The sequence below is a fragment of the Eubalaena glacialis genome, chromosome 15 (genome assembly GCF_028564815.1).
Source record: "Eubalaena glacialis isolate mEubGla1 chromosome 15, mEubGla1.1.hap2.+ XY, whole genome shotgun sequence".
Lineage (NCBI taxonomy): Eukaryota > Metazoa > Chordata > Mammalia > Artiodactyla > Balaenidae > Eubalaena > Eubalaena glacialis.
In genome coordinates, this window is record NC_083730.1 from 84,595,463 (window position 1) to 84,619,759 (window position 24,297).

The 24,297-nt window shown below is 46.0% G+C and overlaps 1 protein-coding gene across 1 annotated transcript in view; it reads right to left on the reverse strand.

Moving 5' to 3' along the window:
* The window catches only part of CUX2 (cut like homeobox 2), a 262,334-nt gene that overhangs the window by 157,610 nt on the left and 80,427 nt on the right, over positions 1–24,297 (reverse strand). The gene's annotated exons all lie outside the window — the stretch shown is intronic.

The following is a 24,297-nucleotide window of genomic DNA, read 5'->3' on the forward strand; positions in this document are numbered from 1 at the left end:
CATGAACTCTGATTTTAAGGTCCTGCTGGAGAAGGGACTGACGTGACAAGCAGATGTGACTTTCACATCGTTCATGGGGGTTGACAGAAGGAGCCTTCTGATGACAGTGCATTTAGCACTGTTTTCCTGTTCCCTTCACTGAGAGGCCCCACGTACCCAGCCACGATCATATACGTACACGTGAGCACACACACACACAGACACACACTCTCTCCCAACAGCAGGTTTTATAGGCTGAACTGTGTTCCCCGAATTCTTACGTTGGAGTCCTAATCCCCTGGACCTCAGAATGTAACCTCATTTGGAGACAGGATCTAAAATGAGGTCATTAGGGTGGGCCCTAATCCAATATGACTGGTGTCTTTATAAATAGGGGAAATCTGGACACAGACATGCAGAGAAGGAGAATGCTTTGTGAACATGAAGATGGCCTTCTCCTAGGGAAGGAGAGAGGCCTCAGAAGAAACCAACCCTGCCAATACCTTATCTTGAACTTGTAGCCTCCAGAACTGCGAGGAAAGTAAATTTCTGTTGTTTAAGCTGCCCGGTCTGTGGTGCTTTGTCATGGCAGCCTCAGCAAAAGAATGCATTGAGATAGACTCTGAAAAAATCTGGAACCAAGGTATCAAATGGATCCTACTGGAATGAAACCATCAGTAGTATCTGAGGCTTATTTGTGTTCTTAATTATATAACCTGCTTATGGTCTATTTGCCACCACTAAAATAGAAGCTCCATGAGAGCACCATATCTGTCCACGACTTTATCCCCCAGAAGTTAGAACAGTGCCTGACTGATAATATATTTGTTGAAGGGATAAGTAAGTGAATAAATGAATGAATGCCAGAAAGGATGAATTTTGCTTCACGTGCCACCATTTTGAAGGATGGTAGCCAGAGATGCCTCTTAAAATAGAATGCAGTGGCTTACCCCAGCAAGAATATCCCTGCACACCTTGGGTTGCTTCATGAGATGCAAAAAAGAAAAAGAAAAAAAGGAACCTTTGCCCCAGTTCCCGCCACCACCAATTTTTAAGTGCTCAATAAATATCCATTGACTGACAAACAAATGGCAACAGAAAGCCCAATTCTTGCTAACCACTCAGAAACATCCAGTGAGATGGCCAGACCCAACCCGTTAGCATCTGATGGTGGGAGTGGGCCTGGCCAGCCTTCTGCAACTTCTCAGCCAGCCAAGAGATCTCCCACCCTCCTTGGGGAGGCCAACAGCACCAGACCCCTCTCTAGCTGAATGGCAGCACTGAGAGCTGGTGACAGACACAGTCCACCACTCCCCACACATGCTCGTGACACCCCACCCAGTCTCAGCAAGATGGCACCAAGCTACAGCCTTCTGCCCCCACCCCTGTCACCCGCCCGCCGTGCATCCAGTAGGTGCCCAATTCTCACTGCCCTCCCAAATCCAGACGGAACTGCGAATTCACCCTGTCAGTGCTGTATATCACTTTGAGATATATACCATATTAGCAGAAAGAACTGAATTATATTGCATTCATGATGCAATTAAACACTTCACTAGGAATCAATGTAAAACTGATGAGGCCTGAAAGTAGTGCATATGGCTTAGAACATTATAAAACATTACCTTCACTCAAATCCTTTTCAGTAGCAATTTAAATCTTCTTACAGTTACTGCTGCCAATGGTAAACCATCTACTGATTCATAACAGCGCATGGTAACGAATGAATTTTTTTAAAAATTTATTCAACTACTAAATTACCCATGAATCCGGAATAGCTGACAGGAGTAATCTGAATTATTATTAGCTCTGCAAGTATTCTGCATTAGCCAATTTAAAACCACGGTTCTCAGGCAGGAACCAGTTAGTACAGCCAGAGTGTTAAATGACTGCAATAGTTCTTCATTTTACTGCTGCTTACATTTAAAGGTCAAGAGATAAAAATTACATATGACTCCAAACATAGGAAGGGTGTTTATCTTTTTCTATGAATCGGGTCAGTTGTAAACTTTAAAAAACATCTGAGATGCAATTGTACAAACTCAAAGGCCTTTGGGGTATTCAGAAATCAGAAGGCTGGTCAGGGGGTGCATTTTTCTCCCTCCTCCCTCACTGCCAAGAAAGATGACATGGCCCCTCTTCCTTGTGGCTCTGAAACTTGCTCCCCCAAATAATCTAGTCCCTATTTTTCCTCTCTGACCTTCACATACCCCCAGGCTCTTCCTAGCGCTTGGGTAGCTCTGGAAGGATCTCGAAGCCACAGCAGGAGAAAGTCACAGGAGTGGGAGCTCCGTCCCCACCAAGAGGGCATTTGGGTCAGCCCTCTGCCTCCCACCTGGGGCAGCAGAAAGACTGAATCTTCCAGGCCCCTACTCCCTTCCCTAAACTGCCTTCCTGTTCATGCTCACCGTCTGTTGGGTTTTTTCCCTCCTCCAAAAGCCCAAGGGAAAAACCAAAGCGAGAGAAATAAATAAAGAAGCAGCTTTCTTCAGGAAGCCAATGTTATCAATGCATGATTGAACAAGGACCATAAAACACCAGCCTCGTTTCTCTGCATTGCTCTGGCAAGATGAGCACGTGGGTTTTGAGCTCAGCAGAAGGAAGAGCTGGGCAATTCAAGGCATGACTCTTCTTCTTCTTTTTAAAATTTCTTTTCTTCGGGGAAGAGTTTTTTTTTTTTTTTCTTTAACCACAGAGTTGATTTATGCTCATCATAAGAAATTCAAATGACAGAGAAGCATACAAAGAAAAACGTTTGACAGCCCTGTCTTTCCACTTTGTATTCAGCTATCAAACGAATAATAATTAAGCACCTACTGTGTGCTGGGGCACTGGTGCTACAGCTGTGAACAAAACCACTGGAAGACCGTGGGGTCTACTCCTCTGGGTTTTTCTCTACATGTCAACTAACATGTACATTCATAGGTAGAATTTTTCTCAAAAGTGGGATCCCATTCTACTACTTGCTTTATTCACCCAACAAAGTGTCCTGGACACTTTAAACTGAAAGGTACAATTCTACCATGTGTATGGACCATGTATTTGCCTAAACCTGCGAGGACATTTTTTGCTAATATGAACCATCTTATAAATGAACATTATTCAAGCTACCAATTAAGGGTGTGCCCAGCCTTATGCCAAAGTGGATGTTCAAACTGGCTGTTCAACCCGTCTGGGCATTTTAAGGGTGAGATGGTGTGAGGGGTGAGGCACTCCTGTGGAAAAATCCTTTCAACAGGCAAAGAAAGTATCTGTGTCCCACACTTCCCTCAAACGATCTTTCATGCACAAGCTGATTTCCATGGATTGATGTGGCTTTAAAATATGAGCACTCACAAGCTTACGAGCAACAGCATGAAGATCTGCTATTTGCAGGCTGGTGAATCCACCTTGGTGGGTCGGACAGCAACTACCCGATATCCTCTGCGTTGCCAGGAGGCCCCCAGTTAAACCAGAGGATCTAACTGGGGGTGACCTGCCTCCGGGGCGACATCTGCTGATGTTTGGAGACACTTTTGGCCATCTCAGTGAGGGGAGTGTGTACTCCTGGCACCTAATGGAGACCAGGGAGGCTGTAAAACATTCTTCAATGCACGGGATGCCTCCGCCCACCACGACAAAGAACTATCCAGCTCAAAATGTCAACTGTGTCAAGTTCAACCTTGCTTTAATCAAAGTCTGGGTCATATGGTTGAGTGACCGGGCTTTGGACAGACCTGTATTCATGGTTCAGTTAAGCCATTTACAAGCTGTGTGACCTTGGACAAACGACCTAGCCTCTCTGTACTGCAGTACTATTAGTGTCCTTACCTACTTATTAACAGTGTCTACTTAGGGTTCTTGGGAGGGTTACATGAGATAATTTGTGTCAAGTATGCAGTGCAGCATCACTTATTACTACCAGTATAATTATCATTATTATTATTAATTGTACCAGCAGCAGCAACAAAAGCGGTATTTTTTTTTTATTGTGGTAAAACATACATAACACAAAATTTACCATTTTAACCATGTTTTAGTGTACAGTTCAGTGCCATTAAGTACATTCACATTGTTATGCAACCATTAGCACCATTACCACCATCCACCATCCACCACTTTTTCATTTTGCAAAACTGAAACTCAGCACCTATTAAACACTAACTCCCCAACCCCTGGCAACCACCATTCTACTTTCTGTCCCTATGAATGTGACTCCTCTAGGCGTCAATCATATAGTAGGATACAGCGGACTCATACAGTATTTGTCCCTTTGTGACTGGCTTATTTCACTTAGTATAATGTCCTCAAGGTTCAGCCATGTTGCAGCATGTGACAGGACTTCCTTCCTCTTGAAGGCTGAATAATAAATTCCATTGTATGGATATACCACTTCTGTTTATCCATTCACTCACTGATGGGTACTTGTGGGTCTGACTCTGGAGTCAAAGCTCTGACTGTCATACTAGACTGCCACATAGCACTAGACTTGGTACTAACCCTCTCTGACTCTGCTGACTCTTCTGTAACATGGGATAATGAAAGAAGCTACTGGCAGCTACCCCAAACTGTTCCAATTCCCACCTGCCTCACCATCTGCATTAGTTTGCTAGGGCTGCCATAATAAAGTACCAAAGACGGGGCAGCTTAAAGAACAGAAATTGCTTTCTCACAATTCTGGAGGCTGGAAGTTGCAGATTGAGGTGCCGGCAGAGTTTGTTTCTTCTGAGGCCATTCTCCTTGGCTTGTAAATGGCCATCTTTCCCTTGTATTCATATCGTCTTCCCTCTGTACACAGATGTCTGTGTCCTAATCTCCTCTTCTTATAAGGACACCAGCCACACTGGATTAGGGCTCACCCCAATGACCTTATTTTAACTTAATTACCTTTAAAGGTACAAATAACTACCTATCTCCAAATATAACCACATTCTGAAGCATTAGGAGTTAGGACTCCAAAATATGAATTTTGAGAGGACATAATTCAACTCATAACACCATCTTCTACCAGAGGCTGGGAAGCTATAGCGTCTTATTTCCCAGACTCTCTTGCAGCTACAAGTGGCCACTGAGAGTTCTGGACAATGTAATGAAGATTAAATATCCCTCTGGAGGGCTTTGCTTCCTAAATTAAAAAGTGAAATCCTCACTGGAAGTAAACCTTTTGCCCTCTGCCCCTTTGGCCTTCCCTTCTTTTTCCTTCTTGGCCTGTAGACATGAGACCTGGAGGAGGAAGAGACATCTTGCAGCTACTGAAGATGAAAGCCAAGATGGTGGAATGGAAAGACAGAAGGGTCGCCTACCTGTGAACTTTGTTATGTGAGAAAAACAAACCCCAAGATGTCCTTCAGGAGGTGAGTGGATAAACTCTGGTACATCCAAGCAATGGAGTATTATTCAGTGCTAAAAAGAAATGAGCTATGAAGCCATGAGGAAAATTAAAATGCATATTACTAAGTGAAAGAAGCCAATCTGAAAAGTTTACATACTATGATTCCAACTATATGACATTCTGGAAAAGGCAAAACTCTGGAGACAGTAAAAATATCAGTGGCTGCCAGGGGTTGGAAGGTGGGGAGGGATGAAGAGGTAGAGCACAGAATATTATTAGGGGAGTGAAAGTACTCTGTATGATACCGTATTGGTGGATACATGTACATCATTATACGCTTGTCCAAACCCATAGGAAGTAAAACACCAAGAGTGAACCCTAATGGAAAATGGACTTTGGGTGATAATGTGTCCATGTAGGTTAATCTATTGTAAAAAATGTACTACTCTGGTGTGAGATGCTAATGTGGGAGAATGGGCATATGTGGGGTCAAAGGGGATATGGGAACTCTCTGTACTTTCTGTTCAGTTTTGCTCTGAATCTAAAACTGCTCTAAAAATAAAGTCTACTTAAAAATAAATTAGTAAACCTAATGAGTTTAAGGCACCATTAGCTGAGTTTCCAGTTATTTGCAATCCAGTGCATTTCTTAAAGGAGCAGAACCTCAGAGGGCACTGTGGTCAACGGCTGGGCCCTACAATGGTAGAGAGGTTCTGGACAGAGGACAGGGTACCCATACTGGAACCAGCAAAGCCTGATCAAACATGGTATGAGATCAGAGATCCTGCATGGGCCCTTCTGCCCTCATGCTCTGATAACCTGGGGGAAGGTGGTTGGGTTGGTGAAAAAGAGAAATGTTTATGGCTCAGAAGATCTCCTGGCAGAGGAGGAACTCAAACTTGAGATCAGGAGGTGGGATTAAAGATGGATGCCAAGCTGCCCCCAGGGCCTTCCTCCCAACATCATCCGTCCCCAAGATCCCAAAAGAAGACTCTGCTCTGCTTATCTCAGGGGCACAGAAACTTCCCATAGGGAAAAGTTGTGACCAGAGAGCCCAGTACCCAGTTTACTCAGAGACAAGAGAAAGAGCTGCTTCCATGGCCCACATTCCTCCCCACCCCACACAGGCTGTTGGATAAAGATCTTTGGAAAGGCCCAAGAATTTTGCCCCCTGTTGCCTTCAACAACTCCACTCTGCGAAACAGGATTCAAGCACAGCTCCACGCATGGGGATGGGAATAAGTTGGGGCATTCATTCATTCATCCATTCATTCATTCATTCATTATCTTTTAAGTATTCAGGGGTTTCAAGCTGGACAGTGGGACTTCAGAGATGAATGGGGTGGGGGCATGACCTAAAGGTCTTCTCAGCAAAGCGCAGGAGAGGGAGGTGCACAAAGTCACCATTATGTGTGCTGTCCTTCTGCAGAGCGAAGTTCAAGGATGGCTCAAGAAGAAGCAGGGTGGACGTCTGGGGGTCCTTAGTTAGTCTTCTCATGCCCAGTGGGGAACCAGTAAGTCAGTAATTCACTGAGTATTTATTAAGCACCTTCTGTGTCCCAAGTACCATTCTGGGCATAACCAGGGGTGGGGGTGGGGAGACATTTAGGGCCCAGTCTTGGCCTTCAAAGACCTCATGATCTAACAGGGAAGTATCGCAAGGCAGTCTGGGCACCAGGCAGTGGTGGGTTCACTGTGAGATGTGAGAGTTCAGAGAAGGCAGAGCTGGTCAGAGAAGCATTTTTGGAGGCAGCGGCCATGCTACAGCACAGCCATGAATGCCAAGTCAATTCAGACAAACAGACTCTGTCAGGGACACCAAGCAGGTACCAAGGAAATGCAAAGAGGTTTTGAGCAACGACTAGTCATCCCAAGCCTGAGAAGGGGAATTACATGAGATGCTGATGAAGAGGGAAACTGAGTCCTGAGAGCATCGAAGAATATGTCCGCACACACATCCCATGCCACGGATGCCGGAAGGCAGGTGCTGGACAGCTGCTTAGCACGCGCATGCACATTGATGGAGAAGGTACCAGGCGCCAAGGCCTCCGGAAGAAGTGGGCTCCAGCTTGGAAAGGAGGCATTGTCTCTTTAAGTGAGCGTAACACTGTATCATCCTTTCTCTTCCTATTTTGGGTTTTATTAGCAAAGCAGTACAATGTTTATACTAGTGGGTATTACATTTGCCAGAACAATTACAGTATGACAAATGGTACATCAATGTAATCCATCAACCTTGCCAAGACAGGAATCCTTTACTCGGGACTGCCATTAATTCTGCGCTCCCGTCTCTGGGGTCCTGGGCCCGAGTAACCATGACAACGTGGACGACGCCTGGTGCAAATGCTCGGGCTCCGTGAAGGATGGGTACTCCTTGGTGTGCTGGAATTTAACCTCTGACACCCGCATATTAGTCTACGCGGAGGAAGAAATTAGAGTTTGGGGCTGGAAAAATCCAGGGCACTTGGGGGAAGAGGTGTTTTTTCTCCATCATGGCACAGTGCCTCGGAAGTGGGGAAGGATAGACACCTACGGGTTGTGTGGCCAGCCTGTCGCGGGTTGCTGGATATCAGCTCCAAAGCCAGGAGCAAATTCAGGCAGGGATGTGTCAAGTCTCAGTAGCAATGGCAGCTTTTAAGGAAAGCAGATGGGGACTCGGGGCAAAGATACAAAGGCATTGAGCATCTGGAGAGAGGGGAGAAGGGGCAGTTGTTTTTTGATCTATACCAAAAGCCTCAGAGATTCCAAAAAAGCAAACACCTCCCTAGGCACATGGAGGAAAGATGATATGGTGCACACCTGACCCTCTGACTGGTCTACTCCAGCCCCGAACAGTTGATATATAATTTCTTGACCCTGGGCTCCCCCTACCTCCCCCAGCTGTAGCTTCTCAGAGCAGCTAAATCTCGATGGTTACACACAAGACTGCAGTCATCAGCTGCAAATTCACCAAGAGTTTCAGGGTTCCTCGATTCATCCTAACCAGCAAATTACGAGCTGGGAGCAGCTTTATAAAATATGAAACGACTGCTGTCAGTTTTTCCATCAGTTCTACATATTTTGCTGTTAACAAAAGGAACCGATAACCACTTCTCACAAGGAAAAACAAGAATAAAATCAAAGGCCCCTAATGGAGACAATCTCCAAAGTGCAACAACATAAGCCCATTTCTTTCTTTCTTTCTTTTTTTTTTTTCCTTCCCTGACAAATCAATCTGGCCATGGTCCAAGGATACAGGCAGACAGACGGAGCTACCTCACCTGTTTTATTAAGCCATTACCAGGATCATTTTATTCCCATTTATAATGTTCAATACATGGTCTGAAGACTTTTCTAATATAGTAATTAGATGGAACACTAGATAGATGGATTAAATTGGGACGATATTTTATGCTATTGTACATTGCTTTGCAATATTCTGCCTGGTTTCTGAGACACCAAAGTGTGAGCATGTGTGTGTGTGTGTGTGTGTGTATATATATATATATATATATATATATGTAAATATATCCCTTTTATTTTGGATGAGAAGGCTGTACTTTGCATGTGGCTCATCTCAGCATGAGCCTTCCCATGGAAATCTGATGGAAATGTATGAATCCATGCTAGAACTCACCAGGAAATCCATCCTACATTCCATCCCCCTGCCCCCAAACAAAGGTTGCCCAAGTATCCTCACTGTTGTCATGGTCACTGCAGCTGACGTTCACTGGGTGCTTACTAGGTACCAGGCATGGAGCTGAGACCTTGACATTCATCAGGAGGTCACATAACTTGGGGGCTAAAGAGCACAGGCTTTGAAATTGCCCAGAGCTAGGTTTAAGTCCTGGCTCTCCTACTTACTTGCTGTGTGACCTGGGGGAAGTCACTTTACCTCTCTGAGCCTCAGTTTTCCCTACCTGTAACATGGGGATAATATCGGTACCCATCTCTCAGGGCTATTCTTAAGATACTTAGATGATGCTTAGCATGGGGCCAGACAGAGAGTAAGTGCACAGTAAATGTCATTTTTATTATCATCTCATTTAGCCCAAGGAGATGGCATCATGCCTCTTTTACAGATGGAGAAACTGAGGCTTAGAAAAGGGAAACACTTTACCCAGGTTACCAAATAGGTGGTAGGCGTGGGTATCTGTGTCCAGAGCCTGTTCACTTAACAACCACAAAAGACTGTCTCATTTGAAGGGAGAAGAAGGGACACTTCTACCAAGAAGTGTGTGTGTGGGGGGGTGGAGGGGTATTGAACTAAGCCCATGAGCCCCTAATTTGTACCTAAGATATGGACTTAAATTATAATCTTAATTCTCAGGGTCTAAGAAATCTAGACTTTGGTGATCAACAAAGAAGATCTCCCTTCATGTGCCCTCTCCTCTCATCCCGTGAGATGACACAAAACGTGAAACCAGAGAAATGAGTCCTGCAGTGTCACTGGAGCCCACTCACTACTCAGGCACCATCCCCACATGGGAAAACTGAGCCACTGAAAAGTCAAACCTGGAACATCATAAAGAGATACGATGCAACCTTACAGAGTGGAACACTGACACTCAGAGAGGTGGTGTAACCTGTCTGCGGTCACATATTTTTAAGGTCCCATTAGGGACCCCTGCAGCACCGGAGCCTCTGCGGAGTGTAACAAGGGCTGCAGATCCTCCCAATTCCAATTATGCAAACAAACAAATAAGCAAACAAACAAAAACCAATCCTGCCCTCCTTGTTCCCCTGCCACCTCAGCTCACCTGTGCTGGGGCTATATTTAGCTGCAGCACTTTTTCCAGTTTTGTGTGTAAATGGAGAACATCAACTGGATGAAACCTATTAGTATAAAAGAGGAAGACGCACCAGCCACAAAGCTTGAACCTGACTGCTTCTGAAGCCCTGTCTTTGCCATGACCAGGAAAATAAAATTACCCTCCGTACACATTTTTCTATATCAAAAGAGAGTTCTTGATTTGACAGGTGGTACTATAACTCATTAAATAAAAAGAAAACTTGGATAAAACCCCCCAAATCTCTTTGTTGCCAGCTCAATCTACGGTACTGATGGGAAAGTGAGACTTGCCTCCACCCATCAAGAGACTCCTGGATCTGCTGTTCTCACTCCTCTGCCCAGGAAATTGGGCCCCTGTGTAGCCCTACATGGGTGTTTGGAAAGTTGTTAAATGGGTTTCCAGCTCACCCCAACTCTTCTGCTGCTCTTGCAAGTACAGTCAACACAGAACACCTCAACACTGGAAAAATTTCTATAAGGAGCAAGGTGAGGGATAGGAAGCTGAAGCAGAATAGGGATGAAAAAGAACAGAGAAGTTACTGGATATGCCAAATACTGACATTTACTCTGGGCCAGGCCCCATGACCACATCATTGCTTCTCTCAACCACTCCATTCATATCCCCATTTTACAGATAAGAAAATGGGGGCTCAGAGAGGTTAAGTGACTTACCCAAGGTCACACAGCTAGTTCAGGGCAGAATTGGAATCTGAACCCAAGTCTGTCTGATTTTAACATCTAGGACCTGTAAGAATGAAGAACCCTTTGGCAGACTGAAGGTAGGCCCACACTTTTGACATAATAGGCAGTTTCTTGGGGGAAAATTGTTCTTCTGAAATCTCATCCTGTTTGAAATGACCTTGGGAAGCTCAGCCCTGTGGAAGGAATGGACAAGCCTGTGTGATGCATATAACCATCTCTTTGTTCATACACTTCGTATAATAGATTTTCTTACATCAGGTTTTCTTTGCCACAATACAAAAGCCTCCCAAGGAAGGGGAAGCAATTGGCTGGCTCTGAGATGAGGTGGAGAATTGGATCAGATAAAGCCAGGAACTCCCACTACCTTAGAAGAGCACTTTCTGAGGATCCAGGAGGCTTTGCCCCAATGCAGAACTAGAAAAACAACAACTTCAGTAGCCATGACCTCAACTGCCAGTATTTCTGAACATAAGCTCTCTTCTTGAACCAGCTGTCCCAGGGCTCCTTTCCTGGATCATTGGGTCTCCCAGGGAGGAAAATTTCACAACTGCCCAGAGACCCACTACACAGATTGTTCCTTCTGGAGTCTGACTTTGGTGTTTCTTGCTGCAGCCAGACCTCATTTCCTTATAGAAATATCTGTGGTGATGACAATGCTACTTTATCTAGCCTACCATACAGACCCTTTGACTCTTAGTGGCAAGAGGGGGTGTTGTGATTTTTTAGATGAACAAATTAAGGACCAGAGATGGGGAGTGACTTGTCCAGAGTCACACAGCAAGTGAGGGTTGCACTTTTCCCCAGCATGAGCACTGAACTCTTCACATAGGGCCCCAAGGGGTAGAAGGAGATTCTTGCATCTCAGGAGGGGCTCCATCCCCCACCTAGGCCCCCAACCCTAGGAGTCATCCTTAATCACTCCTTTCTCCTCCATATAATCTATCACCAAATCCCCACCATTCTGCTTCCTAGATGTCTCTTGAATCCTGCCCCTCCATCCCCACTATCCCCACAGTCGTGCTCACTGGGCCCTTCACAATCTCTTGCCTGGATCATGGGCCCGGCTTTTCCTTGAGCTTCTACCTCCATGCTGGGCTCCTCTAAACTCTTCCCCATGCAGCAGCTCAAGAAATGTTAGTCACTTGTATCATCATCTTGTTCACCAAGGAGATGGCATCACGCCCATTTTACAGATTGGGAAACTGAGGCTTGGAGAAGGGAAATACTTAACCAAGGTTGTCAAACAAACAAGTGGCAGGCACAGGTGTCCGCGTCCGGAGGCTGCTTACTTAACCACGTCTCCTTTGAAGGGGAGGAGAGACACCTGTACCCAGAAGGTGCCTAAACTCTAAACACCATTCTAAAATCTAAACCACAGTACTCCCTGCTCAAAACCCATCTGTGGCTGCTACTACACTTGAGATAAAGTCTGGCCCCCCCACCATGAACTCATGGACCTGCCCACCTCCCTCTCCCACTGAGCCCTGTCCTGACTTAATGCTCCAGCCCCATAGCCCATCTTTGGGTATCTCACCCCCAATGCTCTGCCCATGCAGTTCTCTTGGCCACAAATGCCATTTGCTATTCTTCCCTCACTGGCCCTGCATGTCCACTCTCTGTAGTCTACCCCAGGCCAGGGAGGCAGAAAATGTCCCCAGAACACACACCTCCTCTCTCTGCTCCCCAAACCCTCTCCTTTCTTCTCCCACCAAGCACACTGGGACCAGTCAGACCAGCAGGATCCCTTTTGTCTCTGAAGAGAGCCTCCAGCTGACAAGAAGGAATGTCATATCCACGATCTTCATTATTTTATCCCCCTGTTGTCCTTCCTCCCCACTTCCTCGGGGATCCTGTGACTCAGGAAAGGCTGACAACCTGCTGGAGGTCACACAGCATCAAAACTGGGACTTGAGTCCAGGTTGGGTTGTCTTGGGTCAGGTGCTCCACAAGAAGAACCTGAGATGGGGATTCTTGGCTGGAGATTCATGGAGGGAAGGTGCTCAGCAGGAAGCTGGAGGGAGTGAGGGAAGCAGGCAGGGGCAGGGGGAGAAGCTGAGGAGAGAGGTGGGCTCAGCAGGAGTCCAGTATCAGCCTGATCCCAGGGGGAGCTCTGGTGGGTGAATGGTACCACAGGGAGGTCCTGCCTTGAGGGAAGGCGGCCAGGCTGTTGGTCCCCTGAATCAGTCAGTCAAAGGCTGTAGGCTGCCCCCAGAGTAGGGTGGGATGTAACATCTCTGGGCAGACAGCTCCTAGAGGCTGAGACTCCCTGGAAAAAGGGGGCAGCCGGGAGCTGCTATCAGCCAACTCACAGCAGCTGGCAGTGCTGGCTGGTAAAGGGATCAGGGGGTGCCACCAGCGACATCCCCCATAGATCTATGACCCTCCTTCTTCCTAAACTTCAGCAGAGAAGGGTGGCAGGATTGAGGATTCTTTGCCTAACCCAAAGCCAAACGGTAGCAGTCCATCTCCTGGAAGGGAGACCCTGGGGGCTGCTGTGGGGAAACTGAGGTTCAGAAAGGTTAAGCAGTCTGACTGAGGCCACAGAGCATTTCATCCCATTTACCATGGAGCCATTGCCTTCTGTAATAATGAAGAGCTGACAGGCAGCCTCTCTGCTGTTCTTCCCCCTCCCTTCCCCATGCCCCTACCCATACCCTTTCCCCACCCCCATGTAGCTGTCCCTCCCTTTGCTGGCTCCCCAGAGCCAGGGTGCTGGATGGAAACAGTGACACCTTGTCAAACAGGCTTTTGATAAATGCAAATCTCTCTTAATTTGAATTTAATTATCAATGAAGTGAGCGACTCCCAGATCGCTTCTCCCCATCAGAAACTGGCAGATACGTCTGTGCGCAGAGCGAGACTGGCATCTGCTGGTCCTCATGCCAAGCCCCACCTGCCTGGCCATGGCTGGTTCTCAGGGAGAAGGGGGGAGGGGGTGGGACGCAGGAGTCCCAACAGCTGGAGCCCCAACCTCTGCAGATTTCTACAGTTCACAAATGAGCCTTTCACAGGGCACCCAGAGAGGTTTTGGACACTTGTATGAAGCCCCACAGCAGGGCTGGACCCTGGTTACCTGACAGTATTGTGGCCAGAACTTGTTCTACTGACCAGTAGCCATCATCGGGGGTGGGGGGTGGGTGGCCCTGCACCTCCTTGGCCTCATGCTCAACCCTAAGCAAATTCTGGAGAGAAGATGCCAATCAACAATCATTGGGCACTTACTGTATGCCAAGTCACACTAGTTCATTCCTTTTGTGCAAAACAGCCAGCTCCATAGGGTGGGTACCCTGATAATCTTGGCGTACGGACATGGAAACTGAGAAACTGGCTGCTGGCCCAGGGTTCTCCCAGCCCGTAGCACTGAGCCTGGGCTCTCACCATGTCAACATGTACGTACCTGCCACAATCAGTGTGGGTTTGGCCTAGAGGGCAGGGGGATAACGGGTCTAAGTAAAGCAGCTCAAACTGTGGGCAAGAGCCCGAAGGTAGAATCTCCACCTTAAAAATTACACCTCATTAAAAACAAAAATACAAACAGCAACACCTATGCTCTGGCAGCCCTGCAGCCAGCATGTTACAGAGATGAGCTCACTGACCCCTGTGAGAAGCCCCATTTTACAGATGAGGAAACAGAGGTGCCCAAAGCTTGGGCTCCCTAAAACTGCAGCAATTTTTAAAGTCAGACAAAAAATACAAATCTCTGTATACAAACGAGGAAATCCAGATGAGTCAAAAATAGCGATCGCTCAAAATCCCACCACCATCTACGAGTACAACAACCTCTCCGGGGTTTCTTCAGAATATTCTAGGAAAAAAAAGTGGAGGGGGACGGTTGGATAAATGAGACCAGAACAGCAGGATGCTAACAATTGTTGATGCTGAGTGATCAGAAAAAGGAAGTTCATTGTATTTTTCTATTTCCATGATGTTTGAAATTTTCCATAATGAAAAGATTTTTAAAAATCTCATCACGCAGGAACAATCTAGTAATGTTTTGGCGTCTTCCCTTCCAGACCTTTCCCTCCCCCAAAGTGACTGACTTTAATTCAATTTTATAATAATTATAATAACAATAATATCAGCAGAATAGAGGAGGGCAATGGGACCACCTTGGATCCTCTCTCACCTCTGGCCCTAAGCTGCCCCCCACTGCCCTTTAAGTAGGGGATTCTTGGATCATATCTTGACCCCACTTCACCCACCTGGGATCTTTAGAGTAAGACCCTATAAATTCCTGCACTACCTTCAAAGGCATTGGATCTTGTCCTGGGAGACAAGTGCCCTGACAAATAGTGCTGGGTCCTGGAGCCAGGCTCCCAGAGGTCAGATCCTGGCTGGCACTTACTTGCTGGGTGACCTTAGGTAAGTCTCTTAACTTCTCTGAGCCTTCCATGTCCACCTTAAAATGAGTTAACAACTGTGGCAACCTCATGGCACTGCTACATCAATTAAATGAGATGATGTAGGCAAAGTGCTTGGCATGTGATGAGGGCTTCATAAATTTTCCCATCATTTTATTTTTGGACAAAATCCTCCCAGCCCTGCTGCACGTGCAGCTTTTCCTGAGGCTGCTTGAATTCAGGCCTGATCCCCTCACCACCAGGCCTTGCCTGCTGTCAGCTTTAGCAAGGTCAGCACGGCAGCCCTGCTCGCCCATAAGCCCATGACCCAAAAGCTGAGCTGCTGCTCTCCTCCATAAACCCACTCCTCCCCCAGGCATCCCATCTCAGGAAAGGGCAGCTCCATCCTTCCGGTAGCGCAGGCCAGAAAGCTTGGAGTCATCCAGGACGCCTCTCTCTTCCTCTTACATCCCACATGCAACCTATCAGTGAGTGCTATTGGCTTGACCTTTAAATTACAGATAGAATCATATCCCTTCTCACCCCTCCATGGCCTTCTCAGCCCCCCTCACCGCTTGCTTGGATGACTGCCAATAGCCTCCCTGTGGGTGTCCCAGCTCCAGCTCACACCGACTTGAGTGTATTCCCCATATGGCAGCCAGAGCCGGCACCCACATCGATGACCTCCCTCCTCTGCTCCTAACCTTCCATGGCTCCCAGCTCACTCAGAGTAAAGGCCAAACTCTTTACCAGTCTCCTTGCTCTTCCTTTAACCAACAGGCATTAATTGTGGTAAAATACACATAACATAAAATTTAACATTTTAACCATTTTGAAGTGTTTAATTCAGTGTCATTTAGTACATTCATAATATTGTACAACCATCACCTCTATCCAGTTCCAAAACATTTTAATCACCCCAAAACCCGGTAAGCACTCATTCCCCCTTCCCCCTCCCTGGCAACCACTGATCTACTTTCCGTCTTAATGGACTTGCCTATTCTGGACATTTTACAGAAATGGGATCATATGATACGTGGCCTTTTGTGACTGGCTTATCTCATTTGGCATGATGTTTTCAAGGCTGTAGCATGTGTCATTCCTTTTAATGGCTGAATCATATTCCACAGTATGGATAGACCACGTCTTAGACCATCGCCCGTTGATGGACACTGTGCTGTTTCCACCTTTTATTATTTATTTATTTTATTATTTATTATTTATTATTCCACCTGGTTATTGTGAATAATGCTGCTATGAACATTCGTTTGCACATTTTGTTTGAACACCTGTTTCAATTCTTTTGGGTATATTCCCAGGAGTGGAATTGCTGGGTCATATGGCAATTCTATGTTTAACTTATTGAGAAACCACCAAACTGTGTCCTGCGGCTGTACCACTTTATATCTTGCATTGGTGGTTCCCTCTGCCAGGAATGCTCTTACTCCAGATACTCACGCTGCCTTATTCAAATCCTTCATGGGCCCAAATGTCATCTTCTCAGTGAGCCCCTATTTAAAACTGCATTAACTATACCCTCACTCTAGCCTCCTGCCCCCAGCACCGCATCTCCCTTCCCTGCTTTTTTTTTTTTTCTGTATCACTTATTAAAATGGACTAACCACACATTTCACTTTTCTATTAGTCTTACTCTCGCTCTAGAATGTCAGCTCCAGGAATGTAGGAACCTCCTCTGTCTCACCACTGAAACACCAAGGCCTGGCATACAGCAGGTGCTCAATAAACAGCCCCCAGAGCAGTCTTTATAGTACACAATCTAACCCCTGCCACTCCTCTGCTCAAAGCCCAGGATAGTTCCTGTGGCCCTCAGGGGGGCCTGCCCTACTTTACTCTCCAGGCGTGTCCCTGTCATGTCCCCACACATGCCCTGTATTTAGGTCACACTGAACTAGCTGCAGGAACACAAGCACACATGGTCCTTCTGCCAGGAGTTTCCCTTTCCCACCCAGTTTTCCTGGCAAACCCTTCTTCATCCTTCACGACACAGCTCAAGTGTCACCTCCTCCAAGAAGGCTTCCCTGACCTCTCCAGCCAGAATTCAGTTGATCTCCCTGGGTGTCTTCTTCACAAGTATACCAGAGCCGCATTACTCTGAGTACATACTTGATTCAACTACACCATCAGCTCTCCTGGGTCTCCAGCTTGTGGGACTTCTCGGTCTCCATAATCACAGCAGCCAATTCCTTATAATAAATCTCTTTGTGCACGTGCACGCGTGCGCACACACACACACCCCTTGTTGGTTCCATTTCTTTGAAAAACCCTGACTAATGCAGGTTTTGGTACTGAGAGTGGTTCTGAAGGAAAAGAATTTTAAGGATGAGTTTTCTGAATTGATTCTGGGGTTTCTGGTATTGGTTCACTAATCCAATTAGATTTAAGGATGCTAATGACTCTATTTCCAGTAAAGACTACTGACAGTCCATGGTGGGAACTGTTTATAGAAATATGCAAAATAACACCACTGGATACTCCTAACCAGCCACTTATTATTTATTTATTTATTTATTTATTTATTTTTGGCTGCGTTGGGTCTTCTTTGCTGCGCACGAGCTTTCTCTAGTTGCGGTGAGCGGCGGCTACTCTTACTTGTGGTGCGTGGGCTTCTCATTGTGGTTCTTTTGTTGCGGAGCATGGGCTCTAAGCACGCGGGTTTCAGTAGTTGTGGCTCGCAGGCTCTAGAGCGCAGACTCAGTAGTTGTGGTGCACGGGCTTAGTTGCTCCGCGGCATGTGGGATCTTCCCGGACCAGGGCTCAAACCCATGTCCCCTGCACTGGCAGGCGGATTCTTAACCACTGCGCCACCAGGGAAGTCCCTCCTAACCAACCACTTATAATAAGCAAGGATCTGAGTGACTGTGTATATGATGCTTTCAAATATTTTTGGCAAACTAATATAATGAGGTCTGCTGGTTACTCCTAATGTCACTTGACAAAGTGGGGAAAGAAAAGGATGAGTTCAGGGATTTGAATTCCCAGCTCAAGTGCCACATAAATGATCTGAAAGCTTTTATGTGTGCCCTGAAGGAGACCCTTATCACCTGTAGCGGCAGGGCTGATACTGCTAAAAATCAAACCCGGAATCTCACCTCGCAACTCGCTGAATAACAATGCAAGTTGAACTGCCAGCCTGTGGAGTGTCTACTGTTAAAGTGAGGGCATTGACTGGGAAAGAATGAGATCGTGCAAGTCAGAATGGGGATGTATAGGAAGATCCTGATGCATTTTGGGACTCTGAACCCCTAAATTCTTTGCCAGTGAAGGAGGACTCCTCACCCGCAGCGGGAGTAGCTTCTCCATCCCGCGTCTGCGGGGATCAAGCCTGCACGGCCCGAAGAAACGGTAACGGCCCTCCCTGAGGCAGCTGCCAGTCAAGGCAAAGCTGATTCTCCTCAGGATCCACCCCTGCCTCTTTGCTTCTTTGCTTCTAGATCTGTAACGAGACTCAAGTCCCAGCACGCCCCTAAAGGTGAAGTACAAAATGTGACCCAGGTGGACGTGAGCTACACTCCAAAAGAACTACTTGAGTTTTCTAATTTATACAGACACAAATCTTGGGACTATATGTGGGAATGGATATTAAGAATATGGGAGGGGACTTCCCTGGTGGTCCAGTGGTAAAGAATCCGCCTTACAATGCAGGGGACACGGGTTCAATCCCTGGTCAGAGAACTAAGATCCCACATGCTGCGGGGCAACTAAGCCCATGCGCCACAACTAGAGCCCACACACCACAACGAAAGATCCCACGTGCCACAACTAAGACCTGACACAGCCAAAAAAAAAAAAAAAAAAAAGAATGTGGGATAATGGTGGAAGGAACATAAAGTTGGATCAGGCAGAATTTATTGATATGGGCTCACTAAGCAGATAGTCTGCATTTAATGTTGCAGCTCAGGGAGTTAGGTAGGTCTCCGGTTTGGTTGGTTGGTTGGCTGAAATATGGACAAAAAAGTGGCCCACAGTGATGGAGCTGGAAGTACTAGACCTGCCTTGTTTTACTGGAGAGGAAGGGAATCCAAGGCTTGGGGAGACTGGAATGTTAGAATGGATTTGTCATTTAAGACCTACTTACCCACACTGATTGGCGGGGCGGTATGTGTCCAGAAGACATACCTTTCACCACAACCGTGAGAAACAAATTTGCAAGGGGAGCCCTGGCAGTCTTGAAGAGCTCTGTGATTGCTGTTCTCTGTAGGTCAGACCTTATGGTGGGAAATGCAGTCATGGAATTGGGAAACCTAAGTACAATGGGAGTAACTGGATCTCAGGGTGGCAGGGCTAAGTGGTGGCACTCAACTGCCAAAGGTAAGGTGGGCACGGTCATCATAATGGGCAGCAGAGTTAGGGCTGCAATCAGAACAGTCTGACTCACCCAGACCTATGGCGTTGCCTAGGTGATCACAGTGTTCCTATAAGTGATAGGAAATGTACCAAAGTCTTACTTAATCTGGATAAGCAGAAAGTTCTAGGTCTCATGAATAAAAATTAACCTGAATCATAAAAAGAGAGAGTCATGGCCCCTCAATCACTTCCCAGACACAGAGCCCCTTGAATGCAGGGGAAGCCAGGTTCCCTTGAGGAAGGACTCTGGTACACTACTGAAAATTTATAACGTGAAATTTTTCTCCAAGCCTTCCCCAAAGGGACTGATGGCCTTTTACCAAGATGACTTTGCATTAGGTTAAAGGAAATAATCAAACCTTTTGGGGACAGCTTATGGAGGTCAGGTGATTGATGGAGCTGTAGCTCAGGTCTGTCTCACAGTGGGCCCAGTGGGTCCCCAAACCCATCTTGTGGTTATTTCCCCAGTTTTGAAACATATAATTGGAAAAGGTATACCCAGCAGCTGAATCTCCACATTGGCTCCCTAACCTGTGAAGTGGGGGCAATTATGGTTGGAAAGGCCAAGTGGAAGCCACTAGAACTGCCTCTACCTAGGCAAACAGTAAACCAAAAGCAATACTGCTTTTTTGGAGGGACTGCAGAGATTAGTGCCATCATCAAGGACTTGAAAGACGCAGGGGTGGTGATTCCCACCACATCCCCATTCACTTTGCCTACCTGGCCCGTGCAGAAGGCAGATGGATCTTGGAGAATGATAGTGGATTACTGTAAGCTTAACCAAGCGGTGACTCCAACTGCAGCTGCTGTACCAGAGGTGGTTTCATTGTTTGAGCAAATCAACACATCCCCTGGTCCCTGGAATGCAGCTATTGATCTGGCAAATTATTTTTTTCTCCGTATCTATCAGTAAGGTCCACTAGAAGCAGTTTCCTTTCAGCGGAAAAGGCCAGCAATACACCTTCACTGTTCTACCTCAGGGGTAAATCAACTCTCCAGCCCTACATCGTAATTCAGTTCGCAGGGATCTTGATTGTCTTTCCCTTCCACAAGATATCACACTGGTCCATTACAGCAATGACATCATGCTGACTGGACGTAGTGAGCAAGAAGTAGCAACTACGCTAGACTTATTGGTAAGACTTGTATGTCAGAAAGTGGGAAATAAATCTGACAAAAACTCAGGGGACTTCCACCTCAGTGAAACTTCCTGGGGTCCAGTGGCATAGGGGATGTTAAGATACCCCTTCTAAAGTGAAGGATAAGTTGTTGGATTTGGTCTCTCTTATAACCAACAGAAATGCCTAGTGGATCTCTTTAGATTCTGGTGGCACATAGTTCTCATTTGGGCATGTTACTCAGCCCACTTACCAAGTGACCTGAAAAGCTTCTGGTTTTGAGTGGGACTCAGAACAAGAGAAGAGTAAACATCAGTCAAGGACTTTACCTCCTCTTCTGGGGAAGGGGTTAGTGCATTTTTGGTTGTTCACAGGACAGTTGTATTGTGTTAGATGGAATCGTGACCTTGTTATCTTCTTTATTTAGAGATTAAGTATGGTTTAAGGAGATGCATATGGAGCCAAGTTGACAAGGAGTGGACAGGTGATGGTTAATTTTATGTGTCAACTTGACTGGGCTACAGGATGCCCAGATATTTGGTCAGACACTGTTCTGGTGTGGCTGTGACGGTGTTTGGGGATGAGATTAACATTTGAATTGGTAAACTGAGTGAAGCAGATTGTCCTTCCCAATGTGGGTGGGCCTCATCCAATTAGATGAAGGTCCATACAGAACAAAAAGCTGACCCTCCTGCTAGTAAAGGCAAACTCCTCCTGCCTGACTATTGAGCTGGGTTACTGCTTTTTTTCTGCTCTTGGATTCAAACTGAAACATCGGTTCTTCTTGTGTCTTGAGCCTGCCAGCTTTCAGACTGGAACTTAAACCATCGGCTACTCTGCTTCCCAACTGCAGATCTCGAGACTTAGCCTCCATAATCACGTGAGCCAATTTCTTTTAATAAATCTCTTACACACACACACAATCCTGTTGATTCTGTTTCTCTGGAGAACCGTGACTAATACATTTCATACCCTGGTGGCTCATTTGCCCTCTATAGATGTGTTTTGTTTAGTTTCTGCATCTTAAATATCAGGGATTTTATAAAAACATTCAAAATTCCAGAGTCTTTTTAAAAACAGGAAGTTCTGACCACACTGTGCCTGCATTCCTGCCTGGCAATCATCATCATTTAGAACTGTTAGACTGGGCATCTACTCTCTAGTTAGCCACAGTTTTCACCACTCCCTATAGCCTCGCATCTGCTTTCTGCCTCCCTCAATTATCTTACCCACTAGGCACCTGCAGAAATCTGAGTTTTCAGTTCCTGCTTCACATGTTCCCTCCCCTCTAGACTATGAGGCCTAAATGCAGGGACCATAAGTGTGTTCACCAATGCACCCTCAGCATCTGGCACAGTGTCTACTACAAATCTAGTACACAAAATACATTTGCTGAATGAATGAATGTTCCTTGCATCCAGGACTAAAAGCTAGAAGTGCCCCAAGGCATGGCAACAATAGCTCCCTTCCAAACACCCAGCACAACTTGAGAGGTATTGGGGGATCCAGTTACGGTAGAGTGTGGAATTAAGTGTCAACTCTGAACAGGCTGGCAGTTCCTCAAAAAGTTAAAAACGGAATTCCCATATGACCTAGCAATTCCACTCCTAGGTACAGACCTCAAAGAACTGAAAACAGGCGTTCAAATAAATACAGGCACATGAATGTGCACAGCAGCACTATTCACAATAGCCAAAAGGAAGAAACAACTTGTGTCCATCAGCAGATGAATGGATAAATAAAATGTAGTATATCCATACAATGCAACATGATTCAGCCATAAAAAGGAATGAAGCACTGACACAGGCTACAACATAGATGAACCTTGAAAACATGATGTCAAATGAAAGAAGCCAGACACAAAAGGTCACATATTATATGACTCCATGTACAGGAAGTGTCCAGAATCAGTAAATCCATAGAGACAGAAAGTAGATTTGTGGTTGCCAGGGGCTGGGGGGGTGGGGGAATGGGGAGTGATTACCAGTGGGTATAGGGTTTCTTTTTGGGGTGACAAAAAAAATGTTTTGGAGCCCCATAGAGATGGTGGTTGTACAACACTGTGAATATATTAAATGCCATTGAATTGTTCATTTTAAAATGATTAATTTTATGCTGTGTGAATTTCACCTTGATTTTTTAAAAAAGTGTTGACTGGAGCCAAACTGTCCAGGTTCAAATCCCAGTCTGACATTTGCTAGCTGTGTAAGCTCCACCCCCTGAGCCTCAGTTCCCTTGCCTATAAAATGGGAACAAAAATCGTACCACCCTCCATGGGTTTTATGAGGATTAAATGAGCTAATGCATAGAAAATACATAAGATCCGGCATATCCTAAGTGGTAAATGTTAACTATTCCTGTTATTACTCTGGGGTTGCTGAGTTTCCTCAGGTCCTTCAGGATTGGGTCAGCCAGAGGCATAGAAGACTCCTGGGGGCCCAGCAGGGCTGGCCAGGACTCCCAGACCCCATGGCTACATCTGACATCCAAGGAAGGGATCAAACATTTCCTGCCCAGAGGCTATCTATCTAGGAAGAAATAAAACTGTAAATATCAAAGCCAATGCATAACCTTCCTGGGCTTCTGTTGCAACTTCCTTTCTTAAATAATCATTGTTTAAAAGAAGTAGTCTGGGATGGTAGGGTGGGGTGGGGACGGGTTGATGGGTCTTCCACTCCATTTAAAGTTCACTGCACGCACCGACTTGTGTCCCATATCAAATATCTGCAGCCACAAGGAACTAGCCAGTGGCTGTTTGCTCTCCGGACGTTATTTATTGCTGGTGTAAATTGGCAGGATCTCCCCCGGTGCATAACTTTTTCCCTGACTTGTTTCTTTCCAGAAGATCCCAGACTAGGGGGCCAGCCTCACAGACGCCAGCAGAACAATCTTCTTTCAACAGCATTAATTATCTGTATGGCTTTCCATAACAACAAAAGAAAAAATCTTGACCCCACTGCCTGCCAATATTTAAAGCACTAGGAGAGGGAAATCTTTTTATCTTTGCATCTCCCAGAGCAGTCTGGTTTGATAAAACATCCTTCCCATTCCCCCCCTCCCTTTTTATATTCCGAACTTTCTGGCCTGATTAATTCTCCCCACCTCGGTAAAGGGCTGTGTATACTCCTGAGTGTTGACTTGATTTTCTTCTATAAAAACATCCCTGCAAGAAATTAAAACAGCGTAGCCCATTCTTGCTCCAGAAGCTACTTGTAAAGAGTCTTATTCCTCACTAATGGAAGGGGGCGGGGGGCAATTAAAAGATCTGTAGGGGAGGACAAGGGTGGGGGGAGAGAATGTGGAAAATGGAATATGAGTTGAGAAGATTTCTTTATTTTAAATTAAAGTTAAGGATTAAAGGCATCAGGCTTTCAAGAGTTATCGTGAAAGGCTTTTTAGCAGTCCCAAGTGGATGGGCCGTAATCTTCTTTTTAAATGGCTATATTTAGACCACAGCGCACTCAGGCAGTGGAACCAGAAACTTCCAGCAGGGGACTGCATGCAGGATGGAGGATGGTGTTTTAATATCAGCTGTGGAAACGAGATTTAACCACCTAGGAGTGATTTGGTTTTGAGGAACACGTAGCACTTGGAAATAGCACGTATAATTTAAGTATCAGTGGACGGGGTTCATAGCAAGAGTTGTGCCCAGAGTAAACCTAAGAATTTTGGGAAGGCCAGGCCTCACCTCAAATGCCCCTCCATTCAAGC